This window comes from Tetranychus urticae, chromosome 3 (genome assembly GCF_039701765.1).
Source record: "Tetranychus urticae isolate SD_2017Ah chromosome 3, NJAU_TeUrti_SD_1.0, whole genome shotgun sequence".
Classification (NCBI taxonomy): Eukaryota; Metazoa; Arthropoda; class Arachnida; order Trombidiformes; family Tetranychidae; genus Tetranychus; species Tetranychus urticae.
The window spans coordinates 3,795,187-3,809,325 of NC_142960.1; positions in this window are offsets into that span (position 1 = coordinate 3,795,187).

Consider the following 14,139-nt stretch of genomic DNA (forward strand, 5'->3'; position numbering starts at 1 on the left):
AAAGATATAATAATATATCATTGAATGAGTGGGATTCTGGGATTCATCTTTATTTCACCATTAAACGATTATCTTGTCTCAATAATCAGTATACTGGTGATGATAACACCCACATATTACCTGAGGCTTGGGTCGCATCATGATACAAGAGCAACGGTTTCATGTCAACGTGAACAGTGAAAAGTGCGTTTCAGTGAGAAGAAAGAATAAACAATTCTGATGTTGATCTGCAATTTGATTTGATGGTTAATTATAATTAGCTCAATTGGTATGACATTTTATTAATGTAAACAGTCTAATCAAAGTATCAGCTTCAATGGCAACAATAAAATGCTTCAAACTGTTCATCCTACACAGTAATTTTCATCCCTTTTCTTGCTCTCTTTATCATTCAGGTGAAGAAGCAATCAGTTGAACTCTGTAATCAAAATTTCTAATTAAATATTCACATCTTAACCTGCCATTAAGTTTTTTTTACTTTAAATCAATCAGGTTTTTTCTTGTTTCCCTTTTAATAATGAAAGTTGATTCATCATCAGATGGTCAATGTGTGTGTGATGGAGCAATTTTGGCTGATTGTTCAACTTTAATTGTTGAGTTTGTATCATGTCAAGGTAAACACTTTTACTTTTCACGGTTACCATCATTGGCTTATCATCACGATTGATCGTAACAATCAATGGTAATCTTTTTGTTTAGAAACAAGTTGATAATCAAGTGTCGCGTGTTACGTGTTTATTTGCGTTTTTACAAACTACTGGCCAGGTTGACCACAGAAGAGTAAATGATGATTATCAAAGTGACCTTGTCTAACTTAATTAAACAACAGTTAATTAAGGTTTATGAATATGTTTCGTGTAACAAGATTGCTACCATTTGCTGGTTTATTATTCAAAGTGCTTGCTAAAGTCACTTGTTAATTTTAATTGTAACTATTTAATTTTGTCATTGTCCAAATTGAATGGTTGAATGTGTCACTTACTGAAAAGTGAAAAAAGCTTATTTTCCTCATTATTATTCAAAAAGATTTTCTATTTTATGGTCAATCTGGTTCTTTACATTTATGCCATTTGGTCAACCCATTTTTATATTTGTCAAGCAACTTTCCTCAAGTAATTTGTCGCATTGTTAGAAGGATCATTTCAATGAACAAAAAGTTGAGCTCAATACAAGTGTTGAGATAAAGTAGTGGCCAGGGTTAAGTTAACCTCTAGCTCATGAGGACCTGCCAGTCGATAGCTTTAAGGTGACGTCTAACCCTTGTTACCTAGCCATAGCAATAGGCTTTATCCAGTGCAGCTGGGATGAATGAATGAAACAATAAGATCGAAATTTATTTCGTTCAATTTCTATTGTTTAGTGTCTCTACAAAATAAATATACCAGAGATGGCAACACCTAATAACTTGAATCTGGCCCTTTTTTAACTTTACCCTGACCACTTCTGTAGTAATGAAATGATGCAAGATAAGAGTTCAGAAAAATGATCCTTGATCCAACTATTTGTTGATTTTGAATTGAAACATTAATTCCCTAAATTATGTAAAGTTTCACACAAAAGAAATTGTATTTTTGCTGTTATTAATAGTAAATTATTTTTGTAACAAATGTGTAGAATCCAAAGTTTAATGAGAATCTCAGTGATCATTGGATTCTATTTGAACAATGCTAATGCAATGTTTGGGTGTTCACAAAAGGCATGGAAAAATGATTGATTCTATTTTTAGCCCAAAATTTGAAAAAATTTCTTTCTAATTGAGTAATGCTGTAAGTTTGTTAAAATGTGACCGAATCAACTAACACGGTTAAGCTGGTTAGTGCCTAACTTGTAATAAATCATGATAAAGCAGCAATTGTTATAATAGCAATCAATTTGGTCAGCAAATGAACACATATTTTGATATTTGTCTGACTAAAGTTTTCCCATCTCAGAATATTAATGTCATATTATTGATGGAAATACTTGAAAAGCGGAATACGATGATTGATACGAGTCTTGACAGGTTCATTGGAAATATCATCCAGTTGAATTGATTGGCCAAATTATCGTGAAATCACTTGAAAATGTGCAAATCTTAACAAACACAACAAAACAACTGAATAGAAATGCGATGCAACTTGAAATGTTCAAATAATCATTAGAATCTCTTCTTTTGTTGATAAACTTTTCCTGTAAATCTTTGGTAACTGAGAAACTGACATTGAAATGTAATTAATTGTTTAAATTGCGATCTGAAAAGAAAATTGAAAACAAATGATTAAACTTGTAAAGTGAAAGTGAAAAAAGTTGTCCTCAACAAATCGATTGAAATTTAAAACTAAACCTTTTCTTGTTTAGTTTCAATGTTGGAACCATTTTCAGTAAAACTCATCCTGATCATGACATTCAATTAGAAACGCTCCTTCAATAGTGAATAATTGGCAAAACTGAAACTGATTAAAGTTAAATTTGTTTTCAAATTGATTCCAAATTCGATAGAGAAATTCATTTGTCTTTCTCGTTCAATGCAATTTGTTAACTCTGAAGGCGTTGGTCAAGAAAGTTGCTCATTTTATCAAACAAAATTCATGGTTGTCCTGTAATCTTTTACAGGAATTAATTAGCGATAACAGATTTATCTGTGAAATAAGGAACTATTCATTAGATAAGTTGCTAAGGTTCCTTAAAGGTTAGATTATTTATAAGATTATCTCAACTTTTTTGCACCAACTCATAGGAATTATCAATAATTTTCATCACCAAAAATCAGGGGAAAGATAATGTTTACTCTGTTGAAGCTAATTTGGTTGCAAGAAAAGTTCACCAAAAAAAAGGTTGGAATCAATTTCAATTGATGAAAATTGTGAGCAATAATTTGTGGCAATCAAAATAATCAAAAATTTTCATCATTTGGCTCCTTTCATCATTATCCAAAGATTATGGATATTATTTATTCAGATTAATCAGCAAATTTTATGGTTTCAATAAGACTGAATAGTAAAATTGATTACATAAAATATTAATTTCAATTTACTTTGAAAAGGCTTCTTCTTGTTGTTGAATCAATTTATGTTTACCAAATTGCTTCTTCAAATGATGATCATGATGATATTGAAAGGGTGAACGATGAAAATGAGATGAAGATGAAGAGTCTGAAGCAGCCTTTTCAAGTAGTTTTCATGTTAATCATTTCAATTAATGGAGTTAACTTTCTTCTGGTAAATGATTGACTTGAATGGACTTGATCTGGTAATAACTGAATATTATTGTTGGTAAGAAAAAGTGATTTCAATTAATTGTTCATCTTTGAACATCGTGATTATAAACCATGAATTAGCTTTGTTAATGGTTCAATATATTGAACTAATCGGTTGATTATTCAATTGAATCGCCTTCATTTTTATGATTCAATGTTAACATCGTTTCTGTCCTTCATTGATATTGATTGTAAACAGTGATTCTGATAACTGGTAAATGGCTTAAAGAAACACGAAAATCAATTGTATTGAAATTTAACTGATTAACGGTTTTTCAAGACAATGATAATTCAGTAAATTATGCGATTCTAATCACGTTCAAGATCAGTGTTTCTCAACTCATTTCAAATTTGATTACAAAATGCTTTTTTAATTTAATTTCTTCATTAGTGTCATCAGAATCTTGTTTATCACAACTTTTTGCTGGTTTTCAATGAACACAGTTTTGTCAATTTAGTAATTACACTTTCAATGTTGATTGCCAGGTAAAATCTAGTTTGAATCAAACTGCTTTTGCCATTTACTTTTACATTCGTGATTCACTTTTAATCAGAAGCAGCTTTAATTGTTTGATGATTTACTTGTTGTTTATCATCATCATCAGTATGAGTGATTAAACTGCAAGTTAAATGGGGTTAATAAATGGTAAAATTGAAAGAATGACGGTTAACAATTAAACACCAATCTTTCTGGCTTTACCTTACTATCAACTTGAATTAACTACTTTTGCTTTCCTCAAATTCAATTCGTGAATTGATTATAAAACTTGTGGATTACGTGACATGATTAACCATTATTTATCTTAATCATTTAGATAATCATACCTCCATGATTCTAATGAATACAAATGATTCATTGATATACTAGAAGTAAATGAGTCAACTCTAAATAATATACATTTTAACAAATAATTGAACCATTTTTTTGCTCTTGACTCGATCAACATCACAAAATTAAACATTGTCCAAAGTCAGGGTGTATTGTAATTGTTATCCTTGCCATTGATCCAAAATACAGTAATTGTCATTGTCAACCTAAATAACTAGTAATAAAGAAAACAAAGTTAACTAATTATAAGGTTAAATTGGAATTGAGATGTTAATTTTCAAGCTCAACTTGACAATTCTCAGATGACTGACAATTTAAATGAGCGTATATGGCGAGAAGCATATTAAATGACAAAGATGTTCATGGATAGTAATGATGATAAGAAATGAAGATCATGTTAATGATGATTAGGTAGAGAAGAAAAGATTGAAATAAAAGGCCATTAATTGAAAACATGAAGCTTTCCCTTTCTCTTTAGACTTTAGAGTTGGACCCATCATAAGAACCTGGTTTTGACCATTAAACCCAAAAACACAATTAAGAGCAGTGGACCAGTGATCACCTGATTGTAACCATTATTGTCAAATGGTCAATTCAAATGAATCTAAATTAGTGAAACAATAGAAACAACATTATTTAGCAGCATTTAACCATTAGTTTTCCAGAAGCTTCAAGTAATCACCACAAAAATGTCTTTTGTTGACGAGATCAGGTCCATGGGTGAAACTAAACCAGTAATCCCTTTCAACATGGGTCTAATCAAAAGTGGCTTTATAGTCGATTAATGGTTGTCACAAAAATAAGATAATTAAATAGTGAAGATACAAAATCAAATTAAACAATGTAATTTCAAAGACACATTGACTTGCACTTGTAAAGTCCAGCCAAAGAGAGTTACATTTTTCATCTCTATGGCAATGTAAAAAGAGTGGCAAATTTAAAATAATAATTAGTTGAAAGTGAAAGTTGAACCATTAAACTGAACACAACTGAATTTACGTCTTTTGTCAAACAATTAGTTTAACCAAATGGAAGTGACTAACTATAATTTGAACTAAAAGTGAATGTAAATTAATAACTAAGTATAAAACTAAGTCAACGGGATGTCAGTTGATTAATTGTCCTTAAAGTAAAGTTAATAAAAGAATAGCTGTCAAAAGAGTTTAATAAATTTCAATCCTTGCAACAATCAAACAGATAAACACATTAAATTGATGTACCAATAATCAGGTCCATGATCTAGCGACTTGAAGACACAAACAGATTAAAAAATGAGCACAAAAACTGTCAAAATGAACAAATAGACAAGTCAACAAGTATTAATAGCAATCATTTTGATTAATCTTGAAAAATTGCAAGTTTAATTAAAAACTGAAATTGAAAAATCAGATAAATAAAATGGTTCCGACATAAGTCTAATAATATTTTCATCACTTGAAATACATTTTTTCGTTCAATAATACAATAAAAATGGATTTCATTTTTTTCTTCATTCCTTCTTCAATTTAATGATTGCCAGTTTGCTCCTCAATTTTCAAGTTTCATCTTATATCTTCATCATCTTCATCATTTTTCCTTCACCCATTCTGAATCTTAAAGCATAGTCAGTCTTTTTAGCCATTAAACGTACAAAGTTCAACCTAGAAGAGTGACTCTGTTCCCATCAAAAGATGTCCTTCACCAGAGTCTTTACGAGTCAAATTCATCATCGATTATGCTAAGCCGATGGTAAGCATATTTCAACCTAGCAAAGTCAATCTCTTTGCATGAAATTTACCATCCATTTGAGGCAATTTACCATGAGGCACTTAATAATCATCATCATTATCCTTCCCTGTTAAGACCATTTATTTGATAAAAAATATTTTCCCATTTCTTTTGTTGTATGATGAATATAAAAATGAATTTAAAAGAAACAAAATGAACCTAAAATAGCTTTCAATATCATCGCATTATCTTAGATATTTAATTAAATCTAAGGAAATCGGATTAAATTTTCCGGATAAATGTTACTAAATCATTTCAGATTAAAGCCTAATATGATTAACCAAGACATTTATTCAAATGTTTCAAGGTAACCTTTTTTAATAACGGTAAATGAATTTGCATAAAGCAAACCAATTTAAACCAGTTGTTCAGTTGAATCTGTAAAATTTGAATCTCTTTCCCTGTGAACCAAAAAATAATGTTTCCATTATTTTTGGCTGAAAAAAGGAGTATAACAAGTGAAAGTAGAAAAAATTGAAATAATTTTGATTAAAAACTTGAAAAATATTGAAGCTCAAAAAAAAAGAAACGTAAAGTTGAAGAAAAAAAAACATTGTTCAATTGTTTAATATGCTTTTGCCTTCCATGTTACCATGAAAATAATGCTGAATAATATTAATAATAAATCTTTGCTTCTCTGGACTTGCAAGTAAAATACAAAATTAATGTAAACTTGAGTGAATCAAAATTAATGGTTAAATTGTGTAAATTAAGTTTCACTGTTTCCCGTGTTTCCTGAAGATGTTAAAGGTTGAGGTGAACATTGAATTGTCTCTACAAATGATTAAACTTTCAGGTGATTTAAAAATTCATTTCAAATCATTGAGATCAACTTATTCACAATAAATGATCAGTTATTTAACAGTTGCCTGAAATTCCCAGTAACCACAGCATTAGGGGACAACAATGTCATCATCATGATTCATCATCATTCAACATCATATATCATGATTACATTTGAAATTGTTGTCCCTGTAAACAAGAAAATGATATAAATTGTTAACAATCTAAACTCTGGAAAAATTTCACGTTGGTTAACATTTTCTTTTCCAACATTTGATATTCAGATGTGAAAACTTCTAATTCCCTGTGAAGCTGAATCGGTTATTATGTTGGTGAAACATCCTGGAAAGATTATCATTGGAATAACTTCTTGAGAGAAGTTGAAACGTGTCAGAAATGAATAAAATCAAATTACGCCTCAACAACGAATCTCACAATTTATCATTGAATTTGTTCATTTCATGGAATATTTAAGGAAGGAACAAAAAATGTGAATGATTCTCAAGTTTAATGAATAGTAAATGATTGAGAATCAATTATCAGTATAAATCCGGATGAACATGGGTAAACATTTGAACAGCTCATGCTGAGCAAATGAACATTTGCTGGTTTTCATTTGAATTGGGTTTAAGTTGAACTCAATTATTGATAACGTTGGAAACTCTTCTGATGATTCAGTTGTTATTCATGATAACGGTGATTATTTGCAGGGAATGTTTCTCATGATTATTATGTTTGCCATTGTGATTCCAGGTAATTTAAGGTAATAAAGAATGTGAAATGACGAGTTTGTAAAGTCAATGATTTTGATTATCATGATCATGCTTTAATATCAATTGAAATGATTCAATTCCCTGCAGGGAGTTGAGTTATAGTTGAAGATAATGAATGAGCATCTTGTTGGGAGAAGTGAATGTTTCTTACCTTCAATTGTTGATGGAAAGTTGAATCCAAGGAAAATGAATTTTCTCCTCTTTTTTATTGATTAATTTTTCTTGCAAAATGATGATGTTATTGATAACAATAAAGATGTAAATAATAATGTTGACAGTTGATAACTGAGCAAGTGTTGAGACTTGAAGGGATGAAGATAATGTCAAAACACCGGGAATGATGATTTGTTGATCCGCCAATGATTCAAGTAGTTGATCAAATTGGATTAACGTGAAGAGATGTTGATTAACTTGATTCACTTTTTTTTGTCTTTTTTTGCGTTTCAGTTATTATTATTGTTCCAATGGATAATGCTGATATATGATGAACACCATGTTGTATGAACTTGGAATGAAGACTGAACCAGAACTGAAAGACAGAGTTGGAAGAAAGAGTAACTTTGAATAAGTGAGTTTACGCATTGAATGCACATCCTCATCCCAAGTCCCAGTTTCCTTGGAAACAAACTCCCCAATAAGTTGATCATCTTTTTCTTCCTTCTTTTTCTCCTTCGCCACTTCTAAAGACAAAAATAATAATCATCTTGAAACTCACCATCGTCCTCATCATTATCAGCTTCATCTTCAGCCAGTTGTTTACATCAACTTGAAACACTAATTATTCAGTCTCTGGTTAGCATCAGCCAGTCAAATTATAACATCAAAATAAAGTAAACTCAGAAATTCACAGATTCTCTGACAATCGCAGGTATTTTCAGGGTTATTGTTGTAATCTTGGGAAGTGAAAGAGTGTTAATACGCTACTTGATATTCATGAAACCTCTTTAATCAAGAAATGCAAGAAAAAATTCGAGTTTTGTTTCAGTCTCTGAAGCAACAAATAAAGCATTACAGATTATCGCAATACTATCGTTAGATTGTATAAAAAGTAGAAAAATTTGGAAAGCTCATTTAACATGAAACATTGTCTTATTTTAGTTCGAAAATCTAAAGAAACATTAAAATTCCATGGAAAAAATGACATTTCTAATCCTGAGCAAAGGTAAATTAATCAATTCAAATAGTCTTCAGAACATCAGAGAAGTGATTTTGATAAATGAAGAAAAAATTTTACGATTTTCTGTTTGATTGAACAAATTGAGTGAAAATTTTGCAATAAATATTCAAATTAATTTCTTCTTACTTTAGCGAAGTAATTCCTCAGAATTCATTCCATTTAAGATGATTTGCAAAGTGATTACAAATAAATACCTTTTATTCCTACCTTGACAACAAATTCTGGGAATTTACCATCACCACTTGGGTTGCTTCTGATTAGTAAACATATTCTTGTCAGAAAAGTATAAATACTTCTTAATCTGGAAAATGGAAAAAATGGAGAATCCAATTTTAATCATTTTGATAAATTTCATTTTCACCAGAATATAAAATCGATTGAAATACGAGTCTTTGGAGTGAAACAGCAGTGAAATGCAAATCAACAAAAGACTTATTTATCAGAAAATGTTACCAAAAAAAGATGCTCAAAACTCCATAAACTTGATGCTAATTTATCGACACTTTTAGGTAAATCTGTTGAAATGCAGTTGAACTTTATCAATCTCGATTCCTAAATGCAAGTAAATATCAAAAAGATTGACTGACGACAGGTTTTATCCTCTTCAACCATTTTATGCACAAATATCGATAAATTATCGATACTTGAGTCAAAATGAACAAACCAAAGAATCGAATGGTTCACAGTTTTAAATCTCAGTTTACATGGAACAAAATATTTACATGAATTTGAGAAAAGATGGAAATAATTCGAGGTAAAATTGATACATTTTACATTGAATTGGCAACAATAAACTGGCAAAAAATATGTTTCTGACATTAGGCGTGTTCCCATGTATTAAGGTTATTAAGGCTTAACCTTTCGTACTTTTCACTTACTCTTTTCTTGGTCACCATCATCTTCGCCATCTTGTTCATCCTCATCATCATTATCATCATTAGAGTGTATCTTTTCATTCGTCTAAAGTCATTGTCATCAACATGTCATCATCATCATTTATCAACACTGAAAATGTATTCTTTTTCATTTGGAATCTTTTTCTTCTTCTTCTTTTTTTCTATTACCGTTTGAATAATAAAAATATCATCACCATTTACTGATGTTATCAGTTATTATTTGGCTTTCATTTGATTTCTTGTACAATTAAATGATATTTGGACCAAATAATCAAATATAATGGTTAATGGCTTGGCCTTCATCTCAATTCATCCCAATGTCACCTTCAATTTTATTTGTAATAAACAAAGATTATCTGTTAATAATATACAGAATCGCAATCAAATTGGACAATCAGTTTCTTTCATTTCCATCTAAACATTCACATAAAAGTAAACATTTAATTGTTTTAAAAGTCTTTGCCAAAGTTGCCGATCATAAAATGAAGTGCTCTCCAAGTTGAACAACTGGTTTCATCTGGCGAACTTCACAAGTAAAATCAACAATCAATCAACAAAAGAATTGAAATAAACATAAAAATCTGGTTCTCATTGAATTGTCTAGAAAGCAACTATTAGGGTTCAAATTTAAATTGTTTCTTTGGTCAAAAATAGCGAGCAATTGATGTTTCAAGTTCGCCATTTATCATAAAAATTTTGGGCAACTTTCAAGTTGAGAAAATATTGACTGTTATGTTCAGTGAAATTTTTCTGAAGCAAATAATCGAAGAGATTGCGATCAGATTTTAAAGCTTTTGCACAGAAATGCAATCTATTCAGCTTATTGAAGCTTTTTGTCTTCAAAATCTTTCAAACTTAATATTTTATGGTGAAAAATAGCCAATTTAGTGCCAATTTGCTGATCCAATTTGAGTTAACAAAGGTTCTAACAAGAAGTGTTTGAGCTTTACCTATGAGTCTTAAACAAAATGAGGTTAAAAGTGCTTTTTACTGCAAAAACATGCATTTGATGAAATGAAAAACTTAATAACAGATCGAGTTTAAAATGGTATGATTCTAGGTCCAGGGTCACCTAGTGTATATTTAGACTGTGTAGACTTTGTAGGGACATCAAAATCGAACGCATTAGTACTATTAAAAATCTTCTCCAATCGACAGTGTTGGAGAAAATCGAGGTCGAAGTTGAAACTTCGATTGCCTTTTGACCAACTATGGAAGAAGTTTTTTTCACGAAACTTATTTTTCTAATGATTCTTTTGATATTTAACCAGAAAATTATCTTATTTTAAGAAATAAAAGTTTCTATTTTCTTTAAAACAGGTCAATTCGATTTTTAGTTAAACCGACTTTATTCTGGGGCCACAAAAGTTAGAGAACTGAAACTTATTGTTAGCCCACAAAACTTGTTTGGTAACATCATGGATACAATATATTTCTTCTCTTATCAATATTTCTCTTGATTTAGGTCGGATAACCTAAAACTTTGAACCTCGATATTTCGAAAATGAGATCACTTACAATCATCATTCTTTCCCCAATTTAATGCTTTACTAACTAGTAAATCAATTCATCTAAATAACTTTTCATTAGGGCATTATGATTATGATATTTGGGCTTTAAATGCACAAGAAACAACTTATTCAACAAACAAAGCACATCTTAACCCATTTCTTGGTAAATAAACCAATTTTCTGGTTAAACTTTTAGATGAAATGCAAAGAGTGCTGCCAAAGGCTCGATCATTTGATTTGAGATCCGAAACTTAGTGGGCTTGTAGCGACATAAAAACTGAGTCTATTGGTGGTATTAAATAATTCATCCGATGGACAGTTCTTGAAAAAATCGAGGTCAAAGTTGAAACTTCGATCGCTTTTTGTCCAGCTATTGAAGTAGATTTTTTCATGAAACTTATTTTGCTGGTGTATCTAACCACCAGTTATTAATTACCAACCAAAAAATGGTCTTATTTTGAGAAATGAGCTTTTCTTTTCTGTAAAACAGATCAATTGCAACTTTTCGTTAAATCGATCGCATACTGTAGCCGTGCAAGTTAAAATGCTGAAACTTATTGTATGTGTGTCAATATTGTTTGTGTATATCATGGATACAATATTTTTTTTCTACTATCAATAGTTCTCTTGATATTGGTCATTGAACTTAGAACTTTGAGTCCACTTATTTCGAGAACGGTAACGTCATCAATCACCGTTCTTTGACCAATTGATAGATTTTGTTAGTAGATATAATATATTGTGCGTACTTCTTCGTTCAAGCTCCTATGAAAAAAGTTATAACATTATATTGTGCATACATGATTCATAAAGTTGAATGGTTATTCAAGCACAAATCTTAAGATTAGGTAGAAGGATATTCATTATTAAATCAATTAACTCAGATTTTCTTCAGCATTAAGTCACATCATGTTTTAGCTCATAGTAATATCTAATGATTAGTCGAAGAATGGTGCTTGTATATGCTACCATTCTTGATATATCTAACCTCAAATTTTTTAGGCCAATCGCCGAGAACAAGAAAACTATTGATAAATTCCGAAAAGTTTCTACCTCACCGTATTCACCATTGAGTTTTATCGGTGAAAAGTGAGTTTAAACTCTCTAACTCTTAAGGCCGTTGAAAAAAGTCGATGCAACTGAAAATCGAACTTGATCTGTTTTACAGAAAACGGAAAGCTTATGTCCCAGAATAGATGCATTTTCTGGTTAGGGATCAAAATTTACATCAGGGAAATGATTTTGAAGGAAACATTTGGTCACACAACTGTATCAGAGCCGATCGAAGTTTAAACTTTTAAACACGATTTTCTCGAAAGCCGTTGATCGGAGAAGATTTTTAATAGCTTTAATGGACTCAGTTCTTATGTCCCTACAAACTGGCAAAGTCTGAATTCGATTGAAATCGATTTTCACCCGTTTTCATCCATTTTGTTTCAATTTCTGTCAATTTGTGCACATAAAACCTTCAAAGCTCTTAACTCTTAAGCCAAAGCTTTCTGTCCATAGTCTTTTCAAACAACTCTTGCATCTGTGAGTTCAAAACTGAGCCAAATTATCCAACTTTCTGTCAAAATATCAATAGAGAGGCCAATAAATGTGACTTTTTATGGTACAGATTAAATCTTCCAACAAAACATCAGTTGTAAACTAGTGTTGAACGCAAACATTCTTACAATTTTGAAGTCATTGTTTCTTCGGTTAAGCTCATTTGCGAAATGTAACTTTTGATTTGAAATGAAATGTTACTTCGATTCAAACTTGTAAAGACACGATATAACAGTCTCTATCAAGCACTTGAATAAAATGGACTGCAAAAAATGTAAAAATGCAATTGTCCGAACAATGAAAACAAAAGTTGCTAAAATTGGTTTCTTGACGATTTACATCAAGAAAATGAAGCAAATTTTCACATAACCAGATGCCAAGACACAATCCAATGTAGACCTCAATTAGCTTATGATCAATTGACATTTTGATTCAATTTTGACCGAGATAATATTAGAATGAATGAATACTCGGAACTAATAAAAGGAACAGAATAATGATGAAATAACGTGACCAAAACTGAAACCAGAATCATTAGTAACTCAAACAAAAAGCCAATAATGTTTACCTTATTCTCAACATTGATCAAGTTAAAGTATATTAACAGTTGAAAAACTAATGAGCAAACTAAATTAACCAGCAAAAGCCAACGTTAAACAATTGAATATAAACAATTAAATGAAGATGAATTAAGATGCAAAAGGGCAACTTGACACAAATTGAAATACAATTATATCGGGCGACATGATGATTATATACCTGAGAAAGGTGATAATAAATACAATGAACTAAACAATAACCCAAATTGAATGTAAATATATATTTTGTGTCTTAACTGTAATAATACTTTTGGGTGCAACTCTTAATCCCTCAACTAATAAATCGTATTTTCATATCATTTGAATTCACTCACATGAACACAGTTTAGTTCAATTTATCAAACCTTTTATCATGATTATCATAATTAATAATAGTGCTTTCATGAAACAAAAAAAGAGTCCAGGATAAAATGAGAAAAGAATATGAAAGAAATGAACAAAAAAAGAAGAAGTTTATTGACCTTTCCTTTCATTATTAATATTTATATTCAAACTCAATAAGTTATTACATTTTTTCATTGAATTCACTCCCAACTCTCTTTGCACTTTCATGATTCAAATTTTAATCTAAACTTGAATAGTTGAAATAATGTTGAGAAGAGGTTTATTATTACAGTTGTTGAGGTCAATAGCTGTCAACTGAATAATTGAACATTGAATAAGAGTCTATTGAATAAATTGCTAAAGGCTTCATCAGATGCATTTTATTGGACATTTGGTCAACATTCAGATTGACTTATTGGTCAACTTAATGTTACCTTCAGTAAACTGTAACATTTATGGAAATTTAAAGTTGCAACAAAAATTGGCTTCACTTGGAGTGAATGAATCTTAATTAAATATTCATTTGAATTTTGGCTTTCATTTTTAACTTTCACCTTTTAATGTTTATATTGATTTAATAGGTTGAAATAATTGCTACCTTTAACCTTTTGTTGGCCTTTTTGTTTGCGCTTTTACTTGATGAAAAATGATTTTGCAAAATTGTTTACAAAATTGTCAAAAAAGTAGAGGAAAACAT